The sequence below is a fragment of the Mesoplodon bidens genome, assembly GCF_964165515.1.
Source record: "Mesoplodon bidens genome assembly, chromosome: 4".
Lineage (NCBI taxonomy): Eukaryota > Metazoa > Chordata > Mammalia > Artiodactyla > Ziphiidae > Mesoplodon > Mesoplodon bidens.
In genome coordinates this window covers 149,415,399-149,441,673 of record NC_138160.1, presented here as the reverse complement: position 1 = coordinate 149,441,673, position 26,275 = coordinate 149,415,399, and the positions used below count along the sequence as shown (strand labels likewise).

General features: G+C 47.1%; 2 long non-coding RNA genes across 4 annotated transcripts in view; one reads left to right on the top strand and one right to left on the bottom strand.

The window, feature by feature from the left end:
- Positions 1–23,815, top strand: part of LOC308617028 — a 46,074-nt gene extending 22,259 nt beyond the window's left edge. The window contains exons 2-3 of one of the 3 annotated variants that reach the window (XR_014015804.1): positions 2,141–2,266; positions 23,027–23,815. This is a non-coding gene — a long non-coding RNA (uncharacterized lncRNA). Of the gene's footprint in view, positions 1–2,140; positions 2,267–13,767; positions 13,900–19,813; positions 20,330–23,026 lie in introns of those variants that run through there. The other 2 variants (XR_014015805.1, XR_014015806.1) reach the window with 2 other exon arrangements.
- The window catches only part of LOC308617027, a 43,237-nt gene continuing 29,513 nt past the window's right edge, over positions 12,552–26,275 (bottom strand). Inside the window, exons 3-5 of the long non-coding RNA XR_014015803.1 lie at positions 22,350–22,475; positions 13,899–14,280; positions 12,552–12,673 (exon numbers count right to left, since the gene is read on the bottom strand). This is a non-coding gene — a long non-coding RNA (uncharacterized lncRNA). The remainder of the gene's footprint in view (positions 12,674–13,898; positions 14,281–22,349; positions 22,476–26,275) is intronic.

Below are 26,275 nucleotides of genomic sequence, written 5' to 3'. Positions count from 1 at the left end.
ATCTGCTTTTAATGCCATGCAGTGTGTGTGTGTGTGTATGTGTGTGTGTGTGTATATATATATAGTTCTAATTTATTTTTTTCAGTTATTTTTGGCTGCTTTGGTTCTTGTTGCTGCACGCGGACTTTCTCTAGTTGTGGCGAGCAGGGGCTACCCTTCGTTGCAGTGCACAGGCTTCTCATTGCGGTGGCTTCTCTTGTTGCAGAGCACAGGCTCTAGGCATGCAGGCTCAGTAGTTGTGGCACGTGGGCTTCAGTAGTTGTGGCACGCAGGCTCAGTAATAGTGGCTCGCGGGCTCTAGAGTGCAGGCTCAGTAGTTTTGGCGCATGGGCTTAGTTGCTCCGTGGCATGTGGGATCTTCCCGGACCAGGGCTCGAACCCGGTCCCCTGCATTGGCAGGTGGATTCTTAACCACTGTGCCACGAGGGAAGTCCCTCCATTCAGTATATTTTTCATGTAAGATGTTGTAGTTTCCGTGTCCTGAAGTTTGATTTGGGTCTTTTAAAATAATATCTCCATTTCTCTATTTAAGATTTTTGTCATATAGAACAGGGGTCCCCAACACCCCCCCCCGGGCCTGTTAGGAACCAGGCCGCACAGCAGGAGGTGAGTGGTGGGCAAGCAAGCGAAGCGTCATCTGTCCGTCCCCATTGCTCACATTGCCGCCTGAACCCTCCCCCCTCCCACCCTCCATAGAAAAATTGTCTTCCACAAAACCAGTCCCCAGTGCCAAAAAGGTTGGGGATCACTGATCTAGAAGACAATTATAAAAGTTCCTTCTCTAATGTTAACATGGTGTCAGTGCTGGGGTGTTTCAATAGATTGATTTCTCTCATCATCATGAGTCTTGCATTTCAACCTTTTAAAAATTTTATTTATTTTTTGGCCACACCTCAGGGCAAGTGAGATCGTAGTTCCCCGATCAGGGATGGAAACCATGCCCCCTGCAGTAGAAGTGCGGAGTCTTAACCACTGGACCGCCAGGGAAGTCCCTACATTTCAGCTTTTTCAAATGCCTTATATTAGATCAGATGGCGCACATTATGAAGTTTACCTTGACGGGTGTTTGGTATTTTCATATTCCTGTCAATATTCGATGGACCTGAATTCATAGAAGCCTGTTGTTTGCCTCTTTTGGGCCTTGGGTTCCGTGTCAAGAGCTTTGCACTTCTCCCTCACAGTTAATTTGCACAAAACTTCACACTTAAGTCCAAACTGAAAATTCTCCAAAATAATATTCCAATTGGAAAAGTAGGCCTGTGTTCTTTTTTATTTTTTAATTTATTATTTTTTATTTTATTTATTTTTGGCTGCATTGAGTCTTCGTTGCTGTGCACAGAGTTTGTCTAGTCATGGCGAGCGGGGACTGCTCCTCGTTGCGGTGCACGGTAGGCCTAGTGTTCTCTTAATGGCCTAGTGTTCTTCCAGAAAGATGGCCAGTGAAGATAGCTGGTGGCCGTTCTGATTTCCCTCTGGGTTTCTGACAGTTTGGAAGGTGCATTAAAAAGAATACCACCTCCCCAGCCCTTCAGTGTTTTCCCATTGTTAACCACCTCTGTAGATCTGATACTTGTCTCATGTGCTGATAGCTGTGTTGGGCAAGGAAAAGGGAGATAAAATAGTTGTTGTCAGTTGAAATGGGTGATCTTGATGCAGACATGGTTCATTTCTAGAGCATGTCTGTCATTTCTTCATAGTGCACATGGGGACGAAATAAACCAGGAATGGTCACAGTCTAACTGCTGGGGAAATAAGTTCAAGATGTCAAAGGTGCTTGGGGAATTCCCTGGCAGTCCAGTGCTTAAGACTCCATGCTTCCACTTTAGGGGGCGTGGGTTCAATCTGTGGTCAGGGAACTAGGATCTTGCATGCTGCTGTGGCTTGGCAAAAAAAGAAAAAAAAAAGATGTCACAGGTGCTGTTAGATCTATGGGATGTGATGAGATCAGTGAACAAGAGGACTCTGGATAGAGTGGAAAGGTCTGACTCCTAAGGCTTAGGTTTGAAGCTGGGGGACGACAGAGCCTTGGGTGAACATAGTATGATTGAGTCCAGTTCCCCTGGGCTGTGAGCTGCACCAGCCTTCCTGCTCACACTGGAGCACGTGGGTTTGTTGCTCTAAGATATGTGTTCTGTTTTAGGACTCAGTGGTCTTTGAGGATGTGGCTGCGGACTTCACCTGGGCAGAGTGGACTTTGCTAAGTCCTGTTCAGAGGAACTCTACATAGATGTGATTCTTCGAATCTTCAGGAACTTGGCCTCAGCAGGTAGGGGTGACATCATTCCTTCACTTGTCCTTTTAGAGAACAACCTATCTTACTCTGTTGACCTTGTTCCAAGATTTGGGCTGAGAAACGGGCACACGTTAGCAAACACACAGACGTGGTCACAGGCCTCATGGAGTCTTGAGACTAATGAACAGCTTTACTTTGAAAACAAAGATCCTCTTAAACATCTTTTAAAATGTTTTAAGCTGACTTTTTAAAAAAATATTTATTTGGCTGCACCGGGTCTTAGTTGTGGCATGTGGGATCTTCATTGCCATGTGCGAGATCTTCCTTGCAGCATGCGGTTATCTAGTTCCCCAACGAGGGATCGAACCCAGGCCCCCCCTGCATTGGGAGCGTGGAGCCTTAACCACTGGACCACCAGGGAAGTCCCTAAGCTGACTTTTTATTTCCATCTTGAGGCTCTTTTTTTTTTTTTTTTTTTTTTTTTTTGCGGTACACGGCCCTCTCACTGTTGCGGCCTCTCCTGTTGCAGAGCACAGGCTCCGGACGCGCAGGCTCAGCGGCCATGGCTCACGGGCCCAGCCGCTCCGTGGCATGTGGGATCTTCCTGGACCGGGGCATGAACCCGTGTGCCCTGCATCGGCAGGCAGACTCTCAACCACTGCGCCACCAGGGAAGCCCCATCTTGAGGCTCTTTAAACTGATAAGCGAGCACAGTTTTCAAATATTGGGTTGGGGCACCCTTATCTGAGGAATACTATGCTTAAAACACACTGCAGCATCAGAAACATAAACAGTCACAAATATTGGGTAATGTGTAGTTATAATAATCGTGAAAAACTATCAGTCCTTACATCGTGAATGATTATGAATTTTTAAAAATATTTATTTATTTTTGGCTGTGTTGGATCTTTGTTGCAGTGCGCAGGCTTCTCATTGCAGTGGCTTCTTGTGTTGCGGAGCACGGGCTCTAGGTGCGCGTGCTTCACTAGTTGTGGCTCGCGGGCTCAGTAGTTGTGGCGCAGGGCTCAGTAGTTATGGCATGCGGGCTCTAGAGCAGAGGCTCAGTAGTTGTGGAGCATGGGCTCAGTTGCTCCGCGGCATGTGGGATCTTCCCAGACCAGGGCTGGAACCCGTGTCCCCTGCATTGGCAGGCGGATGCTTAACCCCTGCGCCACCAGGGAAGCCCAATTATGAATTGTTAATGTACTTCGTCCATATGTGGAACAACAGTGATGTAGATGATCAGTGGGGAGAAACCAAAGCGAGACTACAATAGGTTTGGACACTATTTTTGTGTTTTTAGACATGACTATACAGTGGCCATATGGTGTTCTCTATCCCCATCAGAGCGATGGTGTGGTTTTATGCTCCACGGATTGTTTAACAGAACCTGCCCACTGTTCCGTGAGTGCCAGCAGTATGTGCCAGGTCAACTGTTGGGCTGTCAGGCAGCTGTCTTTTGTCAGCCCCTTCTCTTGTCCACAAGCAGATGAAGTCCAGCTTCAAGACCCTACTGTATGGTACCCAGAACTTTATTACAGACTTTGTAATCTGGATGTTTTCCAGAGAATGTCTGTACTTGGAATAGGATTAGTCTCGCCTGCCTTTTTTTTTTTTTTTTTGATGCAAAATGATCAGATGAATCCTCTGATGCGACAATGGCTGTGCAGTTTTATTTATTTTTCTTGCGGTACGCAGGCCTCTCACTGTTGCAGCCTCTCCCGTTGCGGAGCACAGGCTCCGGACGCGCAGGCTCAGCAGCCATGGCTCACAGGCCCAGCCGCTCCGTGGCATGTGGGATCTTCTCGGACTGGGGCATGAACCCGTGTCCCCTGCATCGTCAGGCGGACTCTCAACCACTGTGCCACCAGGGAAGCCCTGCATTTATTTTTTTTTAATATTTATTTGGCTGCACTGGCTCTTAGTTGCAGCACATGGGATCTTTAGTTGCGGCATGTGGGCTTTCAGTTGTTTCGTGCTAGATCTAGTTCTGTGATCAGGGATCGAACCCGGGCCCCCTGCACTGGGAGTGTGGAGTCTTAACCACTGGACCACCAGGGAAGTCCCTCTAGTTTTGATTGGTGTTAGCATGGTATGTCTTTCTCCATCCATTTTCTGTTGTTTGCATCTTTATATTTAAAGTGAGTTTCTTGTAGACAACCTATGGTTGGGTCTTGTTTCCTTGATCCACTCTGACAATCTGTGTGGTAAGCTCCACAGGGGTCTTATGTAAGGGGTGCACAAGGGGAAGCAGGGGAGACTGTTGATCACAAGGGCCGCTGGTGAAGTCATATGAGGAACTTATGTTTGTTCATGACTCTGGGGGCTGCCGTGTAGGGCCTGCACTCATGCAAGGGGCTAGTGTCAATTCAAGGACCCTGAAGGCTGCTTGGCCCAACAGAATGGATGCCAAAGCAGTGGTACCATGGAGCAGCTTAGCTAAACCCTCAATGATCCATCCTGTGATGCCTCGGCATCAGGAATAGCAATCCTCTGAGTAGCAGATATGTCCAAGGACATAGATACTGAGGCCACTGTAGCACACATTTAACCAGGGCAACAATGATGAAGCCTGTGATGAAGACTCCATAGAGTTTGAAACCCTTTTCTCAGCCACTGCCCCTCCAGTGGATGGCAAGACCCACGGGAACAAATCAGGGACCTCAGGAGAGTGGAGTTGAAATACTTTAGTTCCATTCTGCATGACCTGTATGTCTTAAGACGTCTTCTGGAGGTTGGCCTATGCTGCCTTGAGTTGTTAGGGTTCCTACAGCAAGAGGTGCCCTGCAAGGAAGAGACTCACTTGGTTAATCATCACTGTTTGTGCTAGTGAGTCATGCTGTTGCTGCATCAGACTCTGAGCAGGGTGGAGCGTCTGCATGTGGTTGTTTAGGGTGGTTGGTCATTGCTGGGTGGCTTTTTTTCTTTTAATTAATTTATTTTGGCTGCGTTGGGGCTTCGTAGCTGCGCGCGGGCTCTTTGTAGTTGCAGCGAGACGGGCCTACTCTTTGTTGTGGTGCGCGGGCTTCTCATTGTTGTGGCTTCTTGTTGAGGAGCACGGGCTCTAGACGCGTGGGCTTCAGTAGTTTGGCACTCAGGCTCAGTCGTTGTGGCACACGGCCTTAGTTGCTCCACGGCATGTGGGATCTTCTCGGACCAGGGCTCGAACCCCTGTCCCCTGTATTGGCAGGTGGATTTTTAACCACTGCACCACCAGGGAATTCCCTGCTGGGTGGCTTTTAATATTTGATGTTATTCCTATGCCCCCCAGTCCACTGGTGATGGCCAGTCCCAACAGGACAGGGACAGGAATGGCCCTTTCTGTATGTGAGCAGGACAGCTCTAGTGGAAAAGTGTCAGAAGAGTGAAGGGTGCCGGGATCTTAAAAGTAACAGTATTGTAACCATAGGGGTTATCTCTGTGGATATGCTGCAGACTGGGCAGGGTCCAGCGGGCTTGCTCCTGACTGCTCGGGGCAGGTCCAAAGCAGAATCTGAATGAGGTGTTAGCTGTCATTTGGGGGCAGTGAGTGTACAGGGTGAGGGGCAGTCTTTGTGCCTGCATACAGTTAGTAGCCTTTAGAAAGTACCACCACGGGGTTCCCTCGTGGCGCAGTGGTTGAGAGCCCGCCTGCCAATGCAGGGGATGTGGGTTGGTGCCCCGGTCTGGGAAGATCCCACATGCCGTGGAGCGGCTGGGCCCGTGAGCCATGGTCACTGAGCCTGCGCGTCTGGAGCCTGTGCTCCGCCACGGGAGAGGCCACAACAGTGAGAGGCCCGCGTACTGCAAAAAAAAAAAAAAAAAAAGAAAGTACCACCACGAGGTGTGGGTGGTTAGTTATTCTGGTTATCCTGATGCTTACCCTCAGGGTGCCCCGTATGGGGTCCTGATTACGGGTTTTGTTTAGCCTGAGTGAGGCTCAAGGTATTTTGGAGGGAATTAGCACACAGCTGATCACTGTGAGGCACTGCAGGTTAGTGACCTGGGGATGTAGGTCTGGCCCCGCATAGAGACAGAGACAGCGTTGTTTTGCTTGTAAGGCCGAGGCTGCTGTCAGAGGATTGCACAAATACATTTGTCCTGGCAGGTGTGGCCTACTTGGTCGTGGTGTTGGAGGGGATTCTGGCTTATGTTGGGGAGCAGCTAGTGCCTTCGCTGTGGGTACAAAGGAGGGCAGCAGCTTTGAGTACGGAAAGTGGTGGTGGGAATAACGTGGGAGTCGGATCTGTTGTGGGCGCATCGGGTGGGGAGCCAACGCTGTCATCAGCGCATCAGCCAGCACACACGGCGGCAAGAGGCCCCTGATCAGAGGCTCTAGGTAGGTCAAGGTAGGACCGTTGGGAGGAGGTGCCCCCCGTGGCTGATGGGGGTTAGAGTACATGGCTTGACTTGTCATGAAGGCCAAATGACGTTACTGGTGCCATGCAGTTGGCAGGGGACCTACTGTTTATTTTTTGTTTGTTTGTTTTTTGCTTTTTTTTCTTACTGGGGTAGAGTTTACAGTGTTGTGTTAGTTTCTACTGTACAGCAAAGTGGAGTTCCCTGTGCTGTACAGCAGGTTCTCATCAGTTACCTATTTTCTATACAGTAGTGCCTAGTAAGTATTGTGAGTGCAGCAAGGAATTAGCGATTTCACAAGGACAGTCTTCTAGAGGGCCCTCAGCGTCCATCACCTGGAGGCAGTGGTGCAGCTTGCCCTTCAGGTTGACCATCACCAGTCTCTTCCCTGCTGATGTGAAGGCAGTCTGGGAGGGGAAGGTCCCACCGTCCCACGAGCTCGGGGAGCACGATTTCCCTCGTAATTCTCTTGGGTTGAGACGTCACCCACCGAGACATTGGTGTGCTTGGGGTGGCCTTCCCAGGTGGAGACCCGTGAAGGGCAGAGTGGCTAAGAGGTGTTAAGTTCCGAGCAGATCTGCTGGAGGCCTGGGCACTGCACAACTACAAGCACAGGCTCTGCTGGTGGTTGAGCGGATCAGTAAGCTCCATCAGAGCAGTAGGGGTGCATCTTGGGAAGGGCATGCCGTGTCCAAGACCGAGCCTTGTGGGGATCCCATCCATGATGCACACAGATTCCGGACACACTGGTGGGCTAATTGTAGGCACACATTGTGGCCTACAGCTTCAGAATCCAGAGTTCACCCTATGAAACCACGGTAGGATCATGACAGCCCCAAACTGCCAGCCATCTGGGTCTGATTCGGTTAACACTGGGAAGGCCGTTTTGCCTGGGGTATATAACTTGAGGTTTTGTAAAAGGAGGGAGCTACTTGTTTCAGCATCGTTTCTACTGGCACCATGTAATGTGGAGAGAGGTGAGCTCTGGTTAGAATCCACACCCAGTCGTGTGCCAGCTGAAGCTCTTCTCACAGGGCCTGCCTGCACTGGCACTCAGCCGTCCCGTGACCTAGTCATGCACTTGGCTGATGTGTTCCTGCACAGCTCCTGGGGCAGCACTAGGCTCCAGGGGTCCACGAGCAACCCTGCTATCCAGGCTGTACACATTAAGAGCCACAACCAAGGAGACTCAGACGTGCACCTGGCTTGCTGGGGCCTCCTTTGAGTTGAGAAGTGTGGATACTGTGTTTAGCTGCTTTGGGGCAAGAGGCTGTTTGTCTCTTGGTCTAAAGTCGGGTAGGGACCTGGCCCACTTCTGCTGATAGTGACACTGGATTCCGGGTTTCCCCTGTGGATTTCATTTCCTAACGACACCAGCATCCACTAGGTGGGGAGCCTCTTTGTCTTTTCTCTGAGATCCACGTGAGTTGCACTAGTGGGTCCTGGAGCTATAACTTCAATCTCCTGCAAAACTTTTGATGAATATGGTTTAATAAACCAGCTGTTAAAAAAGTGAGGTGAAGCCAGTGGCCTTAAGATTTGCGGCTAGTCCTGGGCCATCATGTGGGCCAATAAAATCTGTATAATCATGATCTCTAAGCCGTTGGGTAGAGGCTTGTCCCCTTGGGGGCTTTCTCTCTATATCACGTTGCACAACCAGCCCTTGATTGACCTCATTAGGCGCGTGGAAGATGGTGAGATGGTGGGCAAGGGGAGCATTCGTCTGCTGAGCAGATGTGAACGACGCCTGACGTCAGAGGGCTGAGGGTTCCCTCTACGTGCTCACAGAGAGTCGTCCGTGGAGAAGACTGGCAGCTGGTGCGTGTATGGTGGGGTGTGGAGATCTGAGGGCTGGGGGTCAGGCAGTGTTAGAGCTTGTGGCAATGTTTTTTTGTCCATTTTGGGGACCACCTTTGTTTAAAAGCTTGGGGGGCCTGCCTTTGAGTAGACCATGGTATCTCTCTTTAAGTTTAGCCACTTCGGGCTGCTAAGTTAGTTGGAAATTTTACGAGTCCATGTGCCAGAGCCCATGACCGAACAGACTGGGAGGTGAAATGGGTACCTTGATCTGAATCCATGATGCTTGGTGGGCCGAAAGGGATGGGCACATACCTGGTCAAGAAGGAGATTACAGCATTTCTGGAGGGAGTGGCAGAAGTCCAGGGGAGGAATCAATGACAGTGGTTGAATACCCACTACCTCTAGCAGAGGGCGGCAGTGGCCTGATAAAATCAATTTCTCACCGGAAGTAGGGTCTGTCAGCCCGGGGTGTATGCACGTGCTTACCTGGGGGGCTTCCAGAGTTTTGTTTGAGAGCAGAGGGGGCAACTATCTACCACCACTTAGGCTGGAGCCAAGGCAAGGGGCCTGTATACCACACCAGTGAGCACTGCCACTTCCCTGTGGACCCAGTGTTAGCAGGTATGCATCTCTGGAGGAATAGCTGTGTCTGGACCTGTGTCATACTGTGAGAGGTGGCTTACATTGGGCTCTGGAACAGGTGAGTATCTCCTTGTGGTGTTGGCATGTGTAGGCAGAGCCACAAGTATCCATAATCGGCGTGTGTGTTGCCATCTCTTTCCAAGTGGAGGTGCCCCAAGGAGGCCATTGTCCAGACCAGACTGTGAGCCCACTGGCTACTGCTCGGGAGTCAGTGAAAATCTGTGTCCTTGGGAGCCTGAGGGCCAGTGGTAGAACCAGGCACACCACCATCAACTCTGCCAGGCAAGCCCTCCTAGACGGGGGATATGCCACTAGCAAGAAAGCACAGCACAGCTTTCCAGCAGGCGGCCTTGTGTACAGTGGAGAACACCAGCTCCCTTCCCATGTCAGACAGTTGGTCCCAAGGGGCTTCACAGCTGTTAGGCCGACACTAACTGTATCTTCATGTCAGAGGGCAAGGGGCTAAGCATGGGGGAAGCCACATCCTCCTGTATTCTGGAAAGGCCCTTGACATCAGGTATAGCCCTTTCCTGAAGGTGTAATTTCCATTTCAGCAGTGAGGCCTGCTGACGAAAAATCAAATAACAGTCAAGCTAAGAAAAAAGAAAAGAATTTTATTCAAGTCAAACTGAGGATTATAACCCAGGAAACATTCTCAGAAAGTCTGAAAACTGCTCCATTGATCAGGAGTCAGAGATGCAGTTTTATACATTTTTGAGACAAATTATGTCTCATATTGACAGATTAGCACTGTGTACATAGTTCAGTCAACAAGTTGGGTTTTTTTCCCCTTAATATTTCATGTACAGACAAGCCTTTGGTCAGTGCGACCCCCATGTACCCTTGTATGAGATGAAAAAGAAATATATTAGTCATAGAATTACAATATTGAAATGCAGGCGTCTAAAGAAAAGGGTCATCTTTTTCTCAAAGATTGATTTCATCCTGCTGCTTTGAGGAGGTCCGGTTAATGTATCATATAGATATGCACATTGAACACTGGGAAAAGCTTGCCACAAAGGGAGCATGTCATTTGTTTTTTTGTTTTCTTTCTTAGTTGATTGTCCTGCCACAGAATATTTATGATTTCCCTCATCATCTTCCCCCTTTTGATCATAAATCTTTTGATAGAAAGCATTAGATGATCAACTATTTGGTCCCGAGGTGGTTGCTTACCTGCCTCCAATTCATCATGTCCCTCCATGCTGGGTCTTGAGAGCCCGGTCCTTTTTTTTTTCTTTTGCAGGGGGAATGCACTAGTAGGATGCTTGGCAAGGACTGGTAGCCAATTCTAAGGTGTCCTATAGGACTTAGGCCAATTGTACTTTATGTGCATTGTGTATGTCCATTACCTTATACAGAACTATAGAAATGATCAGCAGTTTCAACTTGTTTAAGCATCATTATATATTTTGCCAAAGTAATTTAATGCAGTAATCATAGAAATATATTGATGAAGGCAAGTTTTATAGATTATACATTTGATCAGTCATCTCAGTTTGTTGTACAATCATTGTACGTGTGCTTTTGCTTAGAACAAGCAGTGATACATGTTATGAGTAATTTGATAGCCAGGAAGGGAAACGGATGGTAGTGCATATAATGAAAATAACAATTGTCTGTAAAGCAAAGCGGAAAACGTTGCCTAGTCCTGAGGGTAGCTGACTAAAAAGGTCACTTAAAGCAGGGGTTCCCAACCCTTGGCACGCGGACCACTACCAGTCCTCGGCCTGTTAGGAATCGGGCCGCTCAGCAGGAGGTGAGCGGCGGGCAGGCGAGCGAAGCTTCATCTCCTGCTCCCCATCACTCACGTCACTGCCTGAACCATACCTCCCTGCCCCCGCCCCGGTCCATGGAAAAACTGTCTTCCATGAAACTGGTTCCTGGTGCCAAAAAGACTGGGGACCACTGACTTAAAGGATCACTTTCTTACATCTTGTAACCATTTTGCTCTTCAGAAAATTTTTTCCGGGTGTGTCTCAACCTCTCTGGAGGTGTTAAAATAAGTGTAACCCGTGTGACCAATAGCACAAAACGCCTCCTTGTTTGGGCAGTAGGAGATCTAAGGCAATTCTGTTATCTAACACAACTTGGGCTAAGGAATCAAAGGATTTCTGCTGTGCTGCAGTGCTTTTTGCAGTTTCTTCAACCATTTGACTAATGGTGGCTGATAGGTTTCTAAGCATACCCCTGTTTACATATACTCCTGCGCTAGGAACCAAGATTCCAAAAAGACTTTGCCACCAGGTTTCTTTGGTATCCTCCTCGCATGGATCTCCTGACTCTGTAATGGGGAGAAAAAGGAGGTCCCATCTGTTTCTTTCTGGATAGACAATGGGGTAACATAACGTCCCGATCAAATAAACCTTCTACTAGCCAGCTCTTCAGACATGTATGTGAATACCCTTGGGAAGGTGGGTCAGTTCCAATACCATATATGAAGACAAAACCTGTGGGAGCACAAGTGACTCCGTCTAGAGCGCTTTTGTTGATGGCTTCGTTAACTGGAAGTTCCCTTAACACAGTATTTAAACCGTGGGCCATTTCTTCTGCAGACTTTCCAAAAGCTATCGGTATGATATTGGAGGTGGGGGAGTTGCTGGCGTACGTGACTCGTATTTTTCTCTTTAAGACATCTGTTAATTAAGTACAGGACACGGGGACTTCCCCAGCGGTCCAGTGCTTATGACTCCGCGCTTCCACTGCAGGGGGCTCAGGTCTGATCCCTAGTCGGGGAACTAAGATCCCGCATGCCGTGAGGCACAGCCAAAAAACAGTAAGGCACAGAGTGAGGGGGGCCGGGGGTGAGTTGTGTGCCGTCTCTAAGAAACGAAGATAGTGTCAGTCAAGGGACGGACATTTTAGTGTTCTGGAGAATTTGAACCTGAAAAGTTAGGCCAGAGGGAGGTGTGTCTGAGTAAGTGGTATAACATTAGGAACATCTGAAAAGTCAGTGACGGGAATTACAAGGGGTTTAATCGGCCTCGTACTGACGGAGCAATCTGATGACAAATCCAACAATCAGTTAACCTCCCCCAGTACCTATACTTTGTGATAGTTTTACTAAAGAGTTTTCTTTCCACCCTAAACATTGGCCTAAGAACATAGCTAGGAATAGAACAATAACTTTCAATTTTTCTATTTTTTGGCTGTACCATGCGGCATGCGGGATCTTAGTTCCCTGATCAGGGATGGAACCCATGCCTCCTGCAGGGAAAGCGGGGTGTCTTAACCACTGGACCGCCAGGGAAGTCCCATAACTTTCAATTTTGATAGAGAGGAAGACATTTTGATAGAGGCAGTTTCTTACAGGTCTGGTCTGGACTCTTGGGTTAGCTGTCTACCACTGTTGTCGTGTTCTTCTCATCCTGGTTTGATGGAGCCTCTCTTAGTGGAAGTGGGGTGTCAGAAATAGGAGTTGCAGTCCATTCAGCAGGGGAGGCCCTTTTGAGGTGAGAGATGTGACGCCAAGAGATTAGTCCTTGGGCTTCCCTGGTGGCGCAGTGGTTGAGAGTCCGCCTGCCGATGCAGGGTGTCCCGGTCCGGGGGGATCCCACATGCCGCAGAGCGGCTGGGCCCGTGAGCCATGGCCGCTGAGCCTGCGCGTCCGGAGCCTGTGCTCCGCAACGGGAGAGGCCGCAACAGTGAGAGGCCCGCGTACTGCAAAAAAAAAAAAGAGAGAGAGATTAGTCCTTTAAGTTTTGCCCCACAGGGATTTGTTAAGAGTAGCTGGTATGGTCCTTTCCAATGTGGTTGTAAGGAGTCCTTTTTTTTGACGTCTTTTCCAATAGACATCTCCAGGCTGTAACCCGTGACCCTTAATAAGGTCTTCGTCTCCCAGGAGCTCCCTGTGGAAGGAATCAGTTACTAATTTTTCATTTTCTTTAAGCACTTTGATGAGTCCCTAACAGTAATGTAGAATGTGACCTTTAAGCAGCGCTGGTTCATAGGTACCTTCATCTAAAGGCATAGGTCGCCGCCCAGTAATTATTTCAAAGACAACTGATGTTTACCAAAGCGGGTAGAACTAAGGTTGAGGAGTTACCAAGGGAAGAGCTTTTGGCCGTGGAAGATGAAAAGCCTCTGAAAATTTAGCCACTTGTGTTTTAATAGTGCTCTTGGTCCTTTCTACTACCACTGAGGATTGCGGTGATAGGTGCAGTGAAAATGTTGCATTAGCGGCCGAATCTGACCAGTGGAGTTAATAATCTGTCCAGTAAAATGGGTTCCCTGGTCACTATGCAAATCAGAAGGAATTCCCCAAAGTGGAATTATTTTTTTTCCAATAGTAATTGGCCTACTGCTGAGGCTACTGGCCTTCTGCAAGGGAATGCCTCCACCCAGTGTGAAAGCATGCAGACCACGACCAGGATGCATTTATAGCCTTCAGAGGAAGGCACGTGGATGAAGTCCAGTTGCCCAAACCTACAAGGGTTCCTCAGGGAGGGGGAAGTGGCCTTGCGAGCCATGAAGGGATTTACCAGGATTATATTTAGGACAGACAGAACATAGGTCATAAATCTTATGAGCTTTAGTGGGAGAAGGTTTCCAGATACATTGTTTTCCCTATAATACCATTTTCTCGGGTGCCCGTGGGCCAGGGAATGTCCTGGCTGGAGTAAAGGCAACGAAAAATAACTAAATTAAAAAAAAACAAAACACCCAGTAATGACCAGCCACCCCTAAACAACTGCACGCAGATACTCCGTATTTGTGAGATGGGATCCAAATAGCCCCCCTTTTTTTTCTTCCAGCCCTGCTCTTCGTTTTCCGAAGCCAGTTCCTGAGCCTGCAAAAGAAATTTCTTAAGTTTCGTCAGAGTTATGATCAAGCAGAGGAGATCCTTGAAACTGGGCAGGGACAAGACTTCAGGCAGCTTGTTTACCTGCAGCATCAGCCGGTCCACGTCCTTTGGCCTCTGTTGAGTCAGATTTGGAATGCCCAGGTATCTTCATGATCGTGAGCTGTCTGGGAAATTGAGTGGAGTCTAATAGTGTTGAGATGAGCTGTCCATTCTTTACAGGCTGACCAGAAGAGGTGAGAAATCCTGTTTCCACAGCATTTTAAAATCACGAGCCACTCCAAAGGCATAGCAGCTATCAGTATAGACATTGTTTATTTGACCTTTGGCTAACTGACAAGCCCTAGTCATGCAATCAGTTCAGCTTGTTGGGCCGATTTGGTGTCTGGTAAATAAGAACTTTCACTTATTTCTGTTGAAGTTATTGCAAACCCAGCTCAATCGTGTCCTTTTAAGCAGGATCCACCTGTAAACCAAATTAAATCAGAATTATCAATGGGAACTTCTTGCACATCAGTCCTCAGAGTTAGAAGATAGTATAATGCAGTCATCTTGAGATGCTGGAAACAAAGTTGCAGGGTTAAGACCGTTACACCAGCAAGCGAAAGTAATACTGGGTGATGAGAGTTAACAATACTTCCTAAGAGGCCAAGCAACTCACAGAATAGTGCTGAGTATGATGGGAACTTAAAGAGAGATTCAACTGAGTGAGAAACACAGATAGCCAGAGGAGACCCCATGACAAGTTCTTCAGTAGCTTTGCATAAAGAGGGCAGTCGCCGAAATAGCTCCCATACAGGGTGGGAGCCCTTCTGCCACCAAATCTAAAGGGCGACTATAACACCCTGTGGTCACAGTGCCTCTGAGTGAATACACCCAGGGCGTGTCCTCTGTCTTCAGCCACAAAGAGGGAAAATGGTAGTTTATAGTTAGGATGGCCCACAGCTGGAGCCTGGGCTAGTGCAGATTCCAGGGCATTTATAGCTTTCTCTCCTTCTGTTCATCCATTCAGTTGGGTCTGGCTGATCAGGTTTTTTTTTTTTTTTAAGTATTTTTTAAATTAATTAATTGTTTTGGCCATGCCCTGCAGCATGTGGGATCTTAGTTCCCCAACTAGGGATCAAACCCATGCCCCCTGCAGTGGAGTCTTAAGCACCGGACCGCCAGGGAAGTCCCTCTGGCTGATGAAACTTGAGTAATGCATAGAGGTTATTAGGCCACGAGGGAGAAAGTCGGTACCCAATTCCTGCAATACCCAGTTAGACCTAGAAATCCTCTTCGTTGTTTCTTTGGGGGAGTGAGAAAGCTAGGATTCCCTTAATCCTTTCAGAATCAATCAACAATCCTTCCTTAGATATTAAATGACCTAATTATTGTACAGTTGGTGAGCAGAACTGTAGTTTGTCTTTGGACACTTTATGCCTCTTTGACACTAATTGTTGCAGCAAGTGGGCAGTGTCTCTTGGCAATCCTGTCCAGTTCTAGAACACAAAGTAAATTATCTACGTACTGAATCAGAGCAGAGTCATTAGGAAAGTGTACATCAGCCAAATAGGCTTTAAGTATTTGAGAAAAATAAGTAGGGCTTTCAGTATAGCCTTGTGGCATAACTGTCCAAGTAGATTGGCGATCTTCCCATGTAAAGGTGAAGAGGTGTTGACTTTCTTTTTCTACTGGAATACTCAAGAATGCGCTCCGTAGGTCAACTACTGGGAAATAACAGGTGTCTGATGGGATGGCTGAGAGCAGTGTGGGAGGATTAGGGACGACAGGGTGGCGGGGAATCACAAGAGTACTTAGAGCCCTCAGGTCCTGAACCGACCTCCAGGCCTTTCCATCTGGTTTCTTACTGGTAAAATGGGAGTATTGCAGGGACTGGTGCGAGGAATTATAAGTCTTTTCTTAAGGAATTCCTGAATAATAGGTCTCATTCCTTTTAATGCCTCCGGTCTGCATGGCTATTGTCAGATATTAGGTAGAGGCTTGGAATTATCCATAGTTACTTTAATAGGAGTAGCCATTTAAATTTTCCCAATATCTGAGGAAGATGACCGTAATTCCTTAGGCACTTTAATAGCAAATCATTTTTTTACTGAAGCATAGTTGATTTACAATGTTGTGCCAGTCTCTGCTGTACAGCAAAGTGACTCAGTTTTATGCGTACAGTCTTTTTAAAATATTCTTTTCCATTATGGTTTATCCCAGGAGATTGGATATGGTTCCCTGCACTCTACAGTAGAAACTTGTCGTTTATCCATTCTAAATGTAATAGTTTGCGCCTACCAACCCTGAATTCCCATCCCTCTCCCTTCTCCCCGCACCGCTTGGCAACCACAAGTCTGTTCCCCTATGTCTGTGAGTCTGTTTCTGTTTTGTAGATACGTTCATTTGTGCCATATTTAATTTCCACACTTAAGTGATAGGGTATTTGTCTTTCTCTCTCTGACTTACTCCACTTAGTATGATAATCGCTAGTTGCATCCATGTTGCTGCAAATGGCATTATTTCGTTCTTTTTTATGGCTAATATTCCATTGTATATATGTACCACATCTTCTTTATCCATTCCTCTGTCTGTGGACATTTAGGTTGTTTCCATGTCTTGGCTGTTGTGAATAGTGCTACTATGAACATTGGGGTACATGTATCTTTTTGAATTATAATTTTGTCTGGATATATGCCCAGGAGTGGGATTGCTGGATCATATGGTAACTCTATTTTTATTTTCTGAGGAAATCTCCATACTGTTCTCCATACTGGCTGCACCAACTTACATTCCCACCAACAGTGTAAGAGTGTTCCCTTTTCTCCACACCCTCTCCAGCATTTGTTATTTGTAGACTTTTTAATGATGGCCATTCTGACTGGTGTGAGGTGATTACCTCATTGTAGTTTTGATTTGCACTTTTCTAATAACTAGTGATGTCGAGCATCTTTTCTCATGCCTATTGGCCATTTGTGTCTTCTTTGGAGAAACGTCTATTACGGTCTTCTGCCCATTTTTCGACTGGGTTGTTTTTTTGTTGTTGAGTTGTAATGAGCTGTTCGTATTGGGTTGGCCAATAAGATATTGTGGAAAAACCCAAACTTTTTGGCCGACCCAATATATTTTGGAAATTAAGCCCTTGTCAGTCAGTCACATCATTTGCAGATATTTTCTCCTATTCAGTAGGTTGTCTTTTAGTTTTTTTGTTTGTTTGTTTATGGTTTCCTTTGCTGTGCAAAAGCTTGTAAGTTTAATGAGGTCCCATTTGTTTATTTTTGTTTTCGTTTCTATTGCCTTGGGAGACTGACTTAAGGGAACATTGGTACAGTTTATGTCAGAGAATGTTTTGCCTATGCTCTCTTCTAGGAGTTTCATGGTGTCATGTCTTATGTTTAACTCTTTAAGCCATCGTGAGGTTATTTTTGTGCATGGTGTAAGGGTGTGTTCTATCTCCATTGATTTACATGCAGCTGTCCTGTAACAGCAAATCATTAATTTCCTCTTGATTTGTCTGAATTTTGATTTTCATAACCATTCACTTTTCAGTAATTATGTTCTCAGCATCTACAGCTTCTAAATCTAAAATCATTTCACCTATTGGTGAAAAGGCAATAGGGGCATTATATGCCTCTAAAAGGTCTCATCCAATCAGATTAATTGGAGCACATTTCACCAAAAGGAATACATGTCTTTCTGTGACAGTTCCTAGCTGAACAATTATTGGTTCTGATTTTAAAACCTACACAGGAAAGTTTGAAACCCCTATCATTAGAATCGATTGTTGACCCCGAGCGAGAGGGCAGTGAATAAGGGTCGGATTAAGGACAGAGAATGGAGCCCCTGTGTCCACAGGGCCTTAGAAGTTTCCCCTCTGATAGTTATTTCAGTCTCCCCTAAGGTATTTGTGAGGAGGAGGGGAAAACACCCTCTCGTAATCCTCAGAGCACCCCCTCTTCCTTTTTAATTTTACCTTGTTCCAAGTCTCGCTTGAATTTGTGGCACTCCCTTTTAAAATGTACATGTTTTTTGCAATACAAGCAGGTGTGATCCTTTCAAGCCTGGCTGGAATTTGGGCAGGTGAGTTTTGGAGGGCGGCCAAACTGCTGTAGCTGCGCACTCATAATCTCGGCAGCTTTTTCCTTCTCTCCTTTCCATAAGGTTTTAGAAAGCTTATCAACAGTAGTGACAAGGGCATTAGTATGCATAGTAGCCCAATCAAGTTCATGTCTCTTAACCAGGCATACCAATTTTTCATCTAATCCTTTGAGAAAAATAGAATGTAATACTGAATCATTCTGATGGTTTACAAAACTCTCTGGATCCATGCCAGAGTGTTGTTTGAATGTTTTTTCAAATCTTTCAAATAGTTTCTCCTGGCCTCTATTTACACTGATGGACCTTTGCCCAATCTGTTTTCTTCTCTCTTTTATTTCTAAAAAATACTTGTTTTATTTATTTATTTGGCTGCGTTGGGTCTTCGTTGTGGCATGCAGGATTTTTCAGTTGCGGCACGTGGGATCTAGTTCCCTGACCAGGAGTTGAACCCGGGCCCCCTGCATTGGGAGCGTGGAGTCTTAACCACTGGACTGCCAGGGAAGTCCCATGCCCAGTCTGTTTTCTGTGGGAAGATTTTTGGAATAGCCTGATATAACTTGTGGGCAACTTCTCTACATTTCTGGCAATCTGTAGCCTCACACTTACGGAAATCCTCCATAGGTGCTTTCCAATTTATGTCTTAGAGCCATTCTTAGAGCCATTCTTTTGCTTTACTTTTAGAGACTAGACAGTGTACGAGCTGGTACAACTCTGAATATCCAGGCTCGTAAGTTCTTACTGTAAGATCAAATTCCTTAGCAAAAGCTAAAGGGTCTCTGTAAGGGAGCTGGAAAATACTTAGTCAAGTTCCTAAGTTTGATCCTAGTCCAAGGGCTGTAGATAGAGCAGGTTCCCCTCTGCTCATGGGCTTCTCCTTACACTTGGTGTTGCTTTCATTTTCTACCTCGCATTCAATATATTTTTCTTTTGGTGTTGGAGGAGGGAGAGCAGTAAGGGCAGAGCAGGGCAACTCAGAAAGAAGAGAACATAAAGAAGCTGGAGACGGAGGTTGAGGCTTTCTCTAATTCAGCCACCAACGTTTCTAATCATTTTCGGTTTGTTTCTTACAATGAAGCCATTTTATTATTTCCTCATTTGTGAGGCTTCCAGGTCCCAATTAAAATATGCCTCCCTGGTGGCGCAGTGGTTGAGAGTCCGCCTGCCAATGCAGGGGACATGGGTTCGTGCCCCGGTCCGGGAATATCCCACATGCCGCGGAGCAGCTGGCCCCGTGAGCCATGTCCGCTGAGCCTGCGTGTCCAGAGCCTGTGCTCCGCAATGGGAGAGGCCACAACAGTGAGAGGCCCGCGTACCACAAAAAAAAAAAAAAGCTTGTACACGGATGCTCAGAGCAGCAGGGGTTTTCTTCCACAACCAAAAGGTGGAAACAACCCCAATATCTATCAACATACGAATGGATAGGCCAACTGTGGTGTACACACACACAGTGCAATCCCATAAAAAGGAAAGAGGTACTGACACATGCACAAAAACATTATGCTGAGTAGACACTAGACCCAAATGATCACATATTGTGTGACTGGTTTTTTTTTGGTGGGGGGGTGGCCATGCAGCCTGGCATGCGGGATCTTGGTTCCCCGACCAGGGGTCCAACCTGCACCCCCTGCAGGGAGAGTCTTAACCACTGGACCACCAGGGAAGTCCCCGTGTGACTGCCTGTATATGAAGTCACCAGAATGGGCAAATCCATACAGGCAGGAAGTAGAGGACCGCTTGCCGGGAAGGCTACAGGGGAAATAGGGAGCCACAGCCTAAAGGGCACAGGGTGTGCTGGTGTGAGGAAGAGGCTTTCACATTAGAGATGGGGGTTGCACAGCACAGTGAACGGGCCAAATTGTATATTATTAAATGGTTAGCTGTAGGTTTTGTGAATTTCATCTCGATTTTTTTTTTTACAGAGCCATGCAAATCTTTGCAAAAGACCATCTAGACTTGGGGATATTTCCACTGACTGTGTTTGGTAACCTAGGACCCTGTCTTCGGGGAAGAAACATTTTTATTTCTAGTAAATTTCTGTGTTACAGTTGCCCTACTCTCTACTCTCTTTAGAGGTTTAAATGCCACTGCAGGGACTTCCCTGGCGGTCCAATGGTTAAGACTCCATGCTCCCAATGCAGGGGGCCCGGGTTCGATCCCTGATCAGGGAACTAGATCCCGCATGTGACAACTAACAGCCCCCATGCCGCAACTAAAGATACCGTGTGCTGCAACTAAGACCCAGTGCAGCCACATAAATATATTTTAAAAATAAATGCAACTGCACAGCCATTGTCGCATCAGAGGATTCATCTGATCATTTTGCGTCAAAAAAAAGAAGGCAGGCGAGACTAATCCTATTCCAAGTACAGACATTCTCTGGAAAACATCCAGATTACAAAGTCTGTAATAAAGTTCTGGGTACCATACAGTAGGGTCTTGAAGCTGGACTTCATCTGCTTGTGGACAAGAGAAGGGGCTGACAAAAGACAGCTGCCTGACAGCCCAGCAGTTGACCTGGCACATACTGCTGGCACTCACAGAACGGTCGGCGGGTTCTGTTAAACAATCCGTGGAGCATAAAACCACACCATTGCTCTGATGGGGATGGAGAACACCCATAAGGCCACTGTATAGTCATGTCTAAAAACACAAAAGTATTGTCCAAACCAGAAATAAGATCAGCTCAGCACTCAAACCTATTGTATCAATATCTGGAGGAACTTTTTCCACTTTCCCCAATTACAAGTGAGCTCCACTCCATTTTTCCAGCTCTGTAGGCAAGAATTACTAACATTCTTTCCATACGCGACCCCATGAGTACATCCAATCCACAAATCCTGCCTCCTTACTCCTTGCACAAACCTGGCGAACACGAGGTGAGATCTCCTGATAAGGTCTCTCCCACCATCCTCCTGAGCTAACACATGGTTCCTCGCGGACTCACTGCAGTCAGTAAGCAGATGTTATTCAACCATAATTGTGCTGCTGGGTGTGAGGAATGAATAAAGATTCTCCCACATCTCACACTTACACGGTGAGGGCTTTTATGTCATGTAATGACGACGAAAGCCTTTCCCACATTCCTTATATTCCCAAGACTTTATCCCATTATGAGTAGTCACGGGTCATCTAAGGGCAGAGCAATAAATAAGAACCTTGCCGTGTTCTTTCCCTTCATAGGTTTTCTGCTCGCTTGTGACCACTCCCATGTCTGAAAAGATGAGTGACGACAGAGTTCTGCCACATTCCTCTCGTGGCATTTACCAGGGAGACATGTTTCTGAAGAGGAGAGAAAAGGAAAGGCCATCCCACATTCCTGACATGGACAGGTTTTGTCTACAGCGTCAGATCTCACATCAACGCTTAGATATGAGACCCGTCTAGCCTCACACTGAAGGCGGGGGTCTAGACTTGGGTTTCCACTGAAGCCCTCCCCGCCCCCGGTACATTTGTAGGATTCGACTCCAGGAGGGTGTCTTTGTTTCACAGCAAGACTGTAGTCTCGCTTTGGTTTCTCCCCACTGATCACCTACATCACTGTTGTTCCACATATGGACAATGTACATTCATAATCGGGCTTCCCTGGTGGAGTAGGGGTTAAACATCCGCCTGCTAATGCAGGGGACACAGGTTCCAGCCCTGGTCTGGGAAGATCCCACATGGCACGGAGCAACTGAGCCCATGCGCCACAACTACCGAGCCTGCGCTCGACAGCCCGTGAGCCACAACAACTGAGCCCGCGAGCCACAACTACTGAAGCCTGCGCGCCTAGAGCCCATGCTCAGCAACAAGAGAAGCCACTGCGATGAGAAGCCCGTGCACCGCAACGAAGATCGAACGCAGGCAAAAATAAATAAATAATATTTTTAAAAATTCATAATCATTAATGATGAAAGGACTGACAGTTTTTTACAATTATTATAACTACACATTTCCCAATATTTGTGACTGTTTAGGTTTTTGATGCTGCAGTGCGTTTTAAGCATAGGATTCCTCAGATGAGGGTGCCCCAACCCAACATTTGAAAACTATGCTCGCTTATCAGTTTAAGGAGCCTCCAGAGAGAAATAAAAAGTCAGCTTAGGGACTTCCCTGGTGGTCCAGGGGTTAAGGCTCCATGCTCCCAATGCAGGGGGGGCCTGGGTTGGATCCCCGGTGGGGGAACTAGATAACCGCACGCTGCAAGGAAGATCTCGCACGTGGCAATGAAGATCCCGCGTGCTGCCAAATAAGTATTTTTTTTAAAGTCAGCTTAAAACATCTTAAAAGATGTTTAAGAAGATCTTTGTTTTCAAAGTAAAGCTGTTCATTAGTCTCAAGGCTCCATGAGGCCTCTGACCACGTCTGTGTTTCCTAACGTGTGCCCGTTTCTCAGCCCAAATCTTGGAACAAGGTCAACAGAGTAAGATAGGTTGTTCTCTAAAAGGACAAGTGAAGGAATGATGCCACCCCTACCTGCTGAGGCCAAGTTCCTGAAGGTTTCAAGCATCACACCTCTGTAGAGTTCCTCTGAACAGGAGTTAGCAAAGCCCACTCTGCCCAGGTGAAGTCCGCAGCCACATCCTCAAAGACCACTGAGTCCTGAAACAGAACACATATTTTAGAGCAACAAACCCACGTCCTCCAGTGTGAGCAGGAAGGCTGGTGCAGCTCACAGCCCAGGGGAACTGGACTCAATCATACTATGTTCACCCAAGGCTCTGTCGTCCCCCAGCTTCAAACCTAAGCCTTAGGAGTCAGACCTTTCCACTCTATCCAGAGTCCTCTTGTTCACTGATCTCATCACATCCCATAGATCTAACAGCACCTGTGACATCTTTTTTTTTTCTTTTTTTGCCAAGCCACAGCAGCATGCAAGATCCTAGTTCCCTGACCACAGATTGAACCCACGCCCCCTAAAGTGGAAGCATGGAGTCTTAAGCACTGGACTGCCAGGGAATTCCCCAAGCACCTTTGACATCTTGAACTTATTTCCCCAGCAGTTAGACTGTGACCATTCCTGGTTTATTTCGTCCCCATGTGCACTATGAAGAAATGACAGACATGCTCTAGAAATGAACCATGTCTGCATCAAGATCACCCATTTCAACTGACAACAACTATTTTATCTCCCTTTTCCTTGCCCAACACAGCTATCAGCAAATGAGACAAGCATCAGATCTACAGACGTGGTTAACAATGGGAAAACACTGAAGGGCTGGGGAGGTGGTATTCTTTTTAATGCACCTTCCAAACTGTCAGAAACCCAGAGGGAAATCAGAACGGCCACCACCAGTCTTGACTGGCCATCTTTCTGGAAGAACACTAGGCCATTAAGAGAACACTAGGCCTACCGTGCACCGCAACGAAGAGTAGCCCCCGCTCGCCACAACTAGACAAAGCCTGCGCACAACAACAAAGACTCAACGGAGCCAAAAATAAATAAAATAAAAATAATAAATTAAAAAATAAAAAAGAACACAGGCCGATTTTTCCAATTGGAATATTATTTTCGAGAATTTTTAGTTTGGACTTAAGTGTGAAGTTTTGTGCAAATTAACTGTGAGGGAGAAGTGCAAAGCTCTTGACACGGAACCCAAGGCCCAAAAGAAGTAAACAACAGGCTTCTATGAATTCAGGTCCATCAAATATTGACAGGAATATGAAAATACCAAACACCCGTCAAGGTAAATTTCATAATGTGTGCCATCTGATCAAAAGTAAGGCATTCGAAAAAGCTGAAACGTAGGGACTTCCCTGGCGGTCCAGTGGTTAAGACTCCGCACTTCTACTGCAGGGGGCATGGTTTCCATCCCTGATCGGGGAACTAAGATCTCATGTGCCTCGAGGTGTGGCCAAAAAATAAATAAAAATTTTTAAAATGTTGAAATGCAAGACTCATGATGATGAGAGAAATCAATCTATTGAAACACCCCAGCACTGACACCATCTTTACATTAGATAAGGAACTTTTATAATTGTCTTCTAGATCAGTGATCTCCAATTTTTTTGGCACCAAGGATCAGATTTGTGGAGACAATTTTTCCACGGATGGTGGGAGGGGGGAAGGTTCAGGCGGCAATGTGAGCAATGGGGATGGACAGATGACGCTTCGCTTGCTTGCCCACCACTCACCTCCTGCTGTGCGGCCTGGTTCCTAACAGGCCCGGGGGGGGGTGTTGGGGACCCCTGTTCTATATGACAAAAACCTTATATAGAGAAATGGAGATATTATTTTAAAAGACCCAAATCAAACTTCAGGACACGGAAACTACAGCATCTTAGATGAAAAATATACTGAATGGAGGGACTTCCCTGGTGGCGCAGTGGTTAAGAATCCACCTGCCAAGGCAGGGGACCGGGTTCGAGCCCTGGTCCAGGAAGATCCCACATGCTGCAGAGCAACTAAGCCCGTGCGCCACAACTACTGAGCCTGCACTCTAGAGCCCGCGAGCCACAACTACTGAGCCCCCAAACCTGGAGCCTGTGCTTTGCAACGAGAAGCCACCTCAATGAGAAGCCCGTGCACCACAACGAAGAGTAGCCCCCGCTCGCCACAACTAGAGAAAGCCACGTGCAGCCACGAATACCCAGAGCAGCCAAAATCAACTAAATAAATAAAATAAATTAAAACTACACACACACACACACACACACACACACTGCATGGCATTAAAAGCAGATAAAATATTGCAGAAAAAAGAGATGTGAACATAAGGATGGGTCTTTACTGCAAAGATGTGAACTCTGCAATAAAGTATCAAAAAATGTGGAGAGAGAGGGAGGGAAAGATGGCGGAAGAGTAAGACGCGGAGATCACCTTCCCACAGATACACCAGAAATTCATCTACACATGGAACAACTCCTACAGAACACCTACTGAACGCTGGCAGAAGACCTCAGACCCCCCAAAAGGCAAGAAACTCCCCACGTACCTGGGTAGGGCAAAAGAGAAAAGAATAAACAGAAAAGGATAGGGACGGGACCTGCACCAGTGGGAGGGAGCTGTGACTGAGGAAAAGTTTCCACACACTAGAAGCCCCTTCACAGGCGGAGACTGTGGGGGGTGAAGGGGGGAAGCTTCAGAGCCACAGAGGAGAGCGCAGCCACAGGGGTGCAGAGGGCAAAGAGGAGAGATTCCCGCACACAGGATCAGTGCCGACCGGCACTCACCAGCCCGAGAGGCTCGTCGGCTCGGCCGCTAGGGTGAGCGGGGGCTGGGAGCTGAGGCTCAGGTTTCTGTCGGAGTGCAGGGAGAGGACTGGCGTTGGCAGCGTGAACACAGCCTGAAGGGGCTAGTGCGCCACGGCTAGCCAGGAGGGAGTCCGGGAAAAAGTCTGGACCTGCGGAAGAGGCAAGAGACTTTTTCTTCCCTCTTTGTTTCCTGGTGCGCAAGGAGAGGGGATTAAGAGCGCTGCTTAAAGGAGCTCCAGAGATGGGTGCGAGCCACGGCTAATAGCGCAGACCCCAGCGACGGGCGTGGGACGCTGTGGCTGCTGCTGCCGCCGCCAAGAGGCCTGTGTGCAAGCGCAGGTCACTGTCCACGCCCCCCTTCCAGGGAGCCTGTGCAGCCCGCCACTGCCAGGGTCCCAGGATCCAGAGACAACTTCCCCAGGAGAGCGCATGGCGCGCCTCAGGCTGGTGCAACATCACGCCGGCCTCTGCCGTCACAGGCTCGCCCTGCACTCCGTACCCCTCCCTCCCCCGGCCTGAGTGAGCCAGAGTTCCCGAAGCAGCTGCTCCTTTAACTCCGTCCTGTCTAAGCGAAGAACAGAAGCCCGCCGGCGACCTACACACAGAGGCGGGGCCAAATCCAAAGCTGAGACCCAGGAGCTGTGAGAATAAAGAAGAGAAAGGGAAATCTCTTCCAGCAGTCTCCGAAGCAGCGGATTAAACCTCCACAATCAACTTGATGTACCCTGCATCTGTGGAATATATGAATAGACAACGAATCATCCCAAATTGAGGAGGTGGACTTTGAGAACAAGATTTATGATTTTTTCCCCTTTTCCTCTTTTTGTGTGTATGTGTATGCTTCTGCGTGAGATTTTGTCTGTACAGCTTTGCTTCCACCATTTGTCCTAGGGTTCTATCCGTCCGTTTTTTGTTTTCTTAATTTTTTTTCTTAATAATTATTTTTTATTTTAATAACTTTATTTTATCTTTATTTTACTTTATCTTCTTTCTTTCCTTCCTTCCCTCCTTTAGACAACGAATCATCCCAAATTGAGGAGGTGGACTTCGAGAACAAGATTTATGATTTTTTCCTCTTTTCCTCTTTTTGTGAGTGTGTATTTGTATGCTTCTGCATAAGATTTTGTCTGTACAGCTTTGCTTCCACCGTTTGTCCTAGGGTTCTATCTGTCCATTTTTTGGTTTTTAAAAAAATTTTTTTCATAATT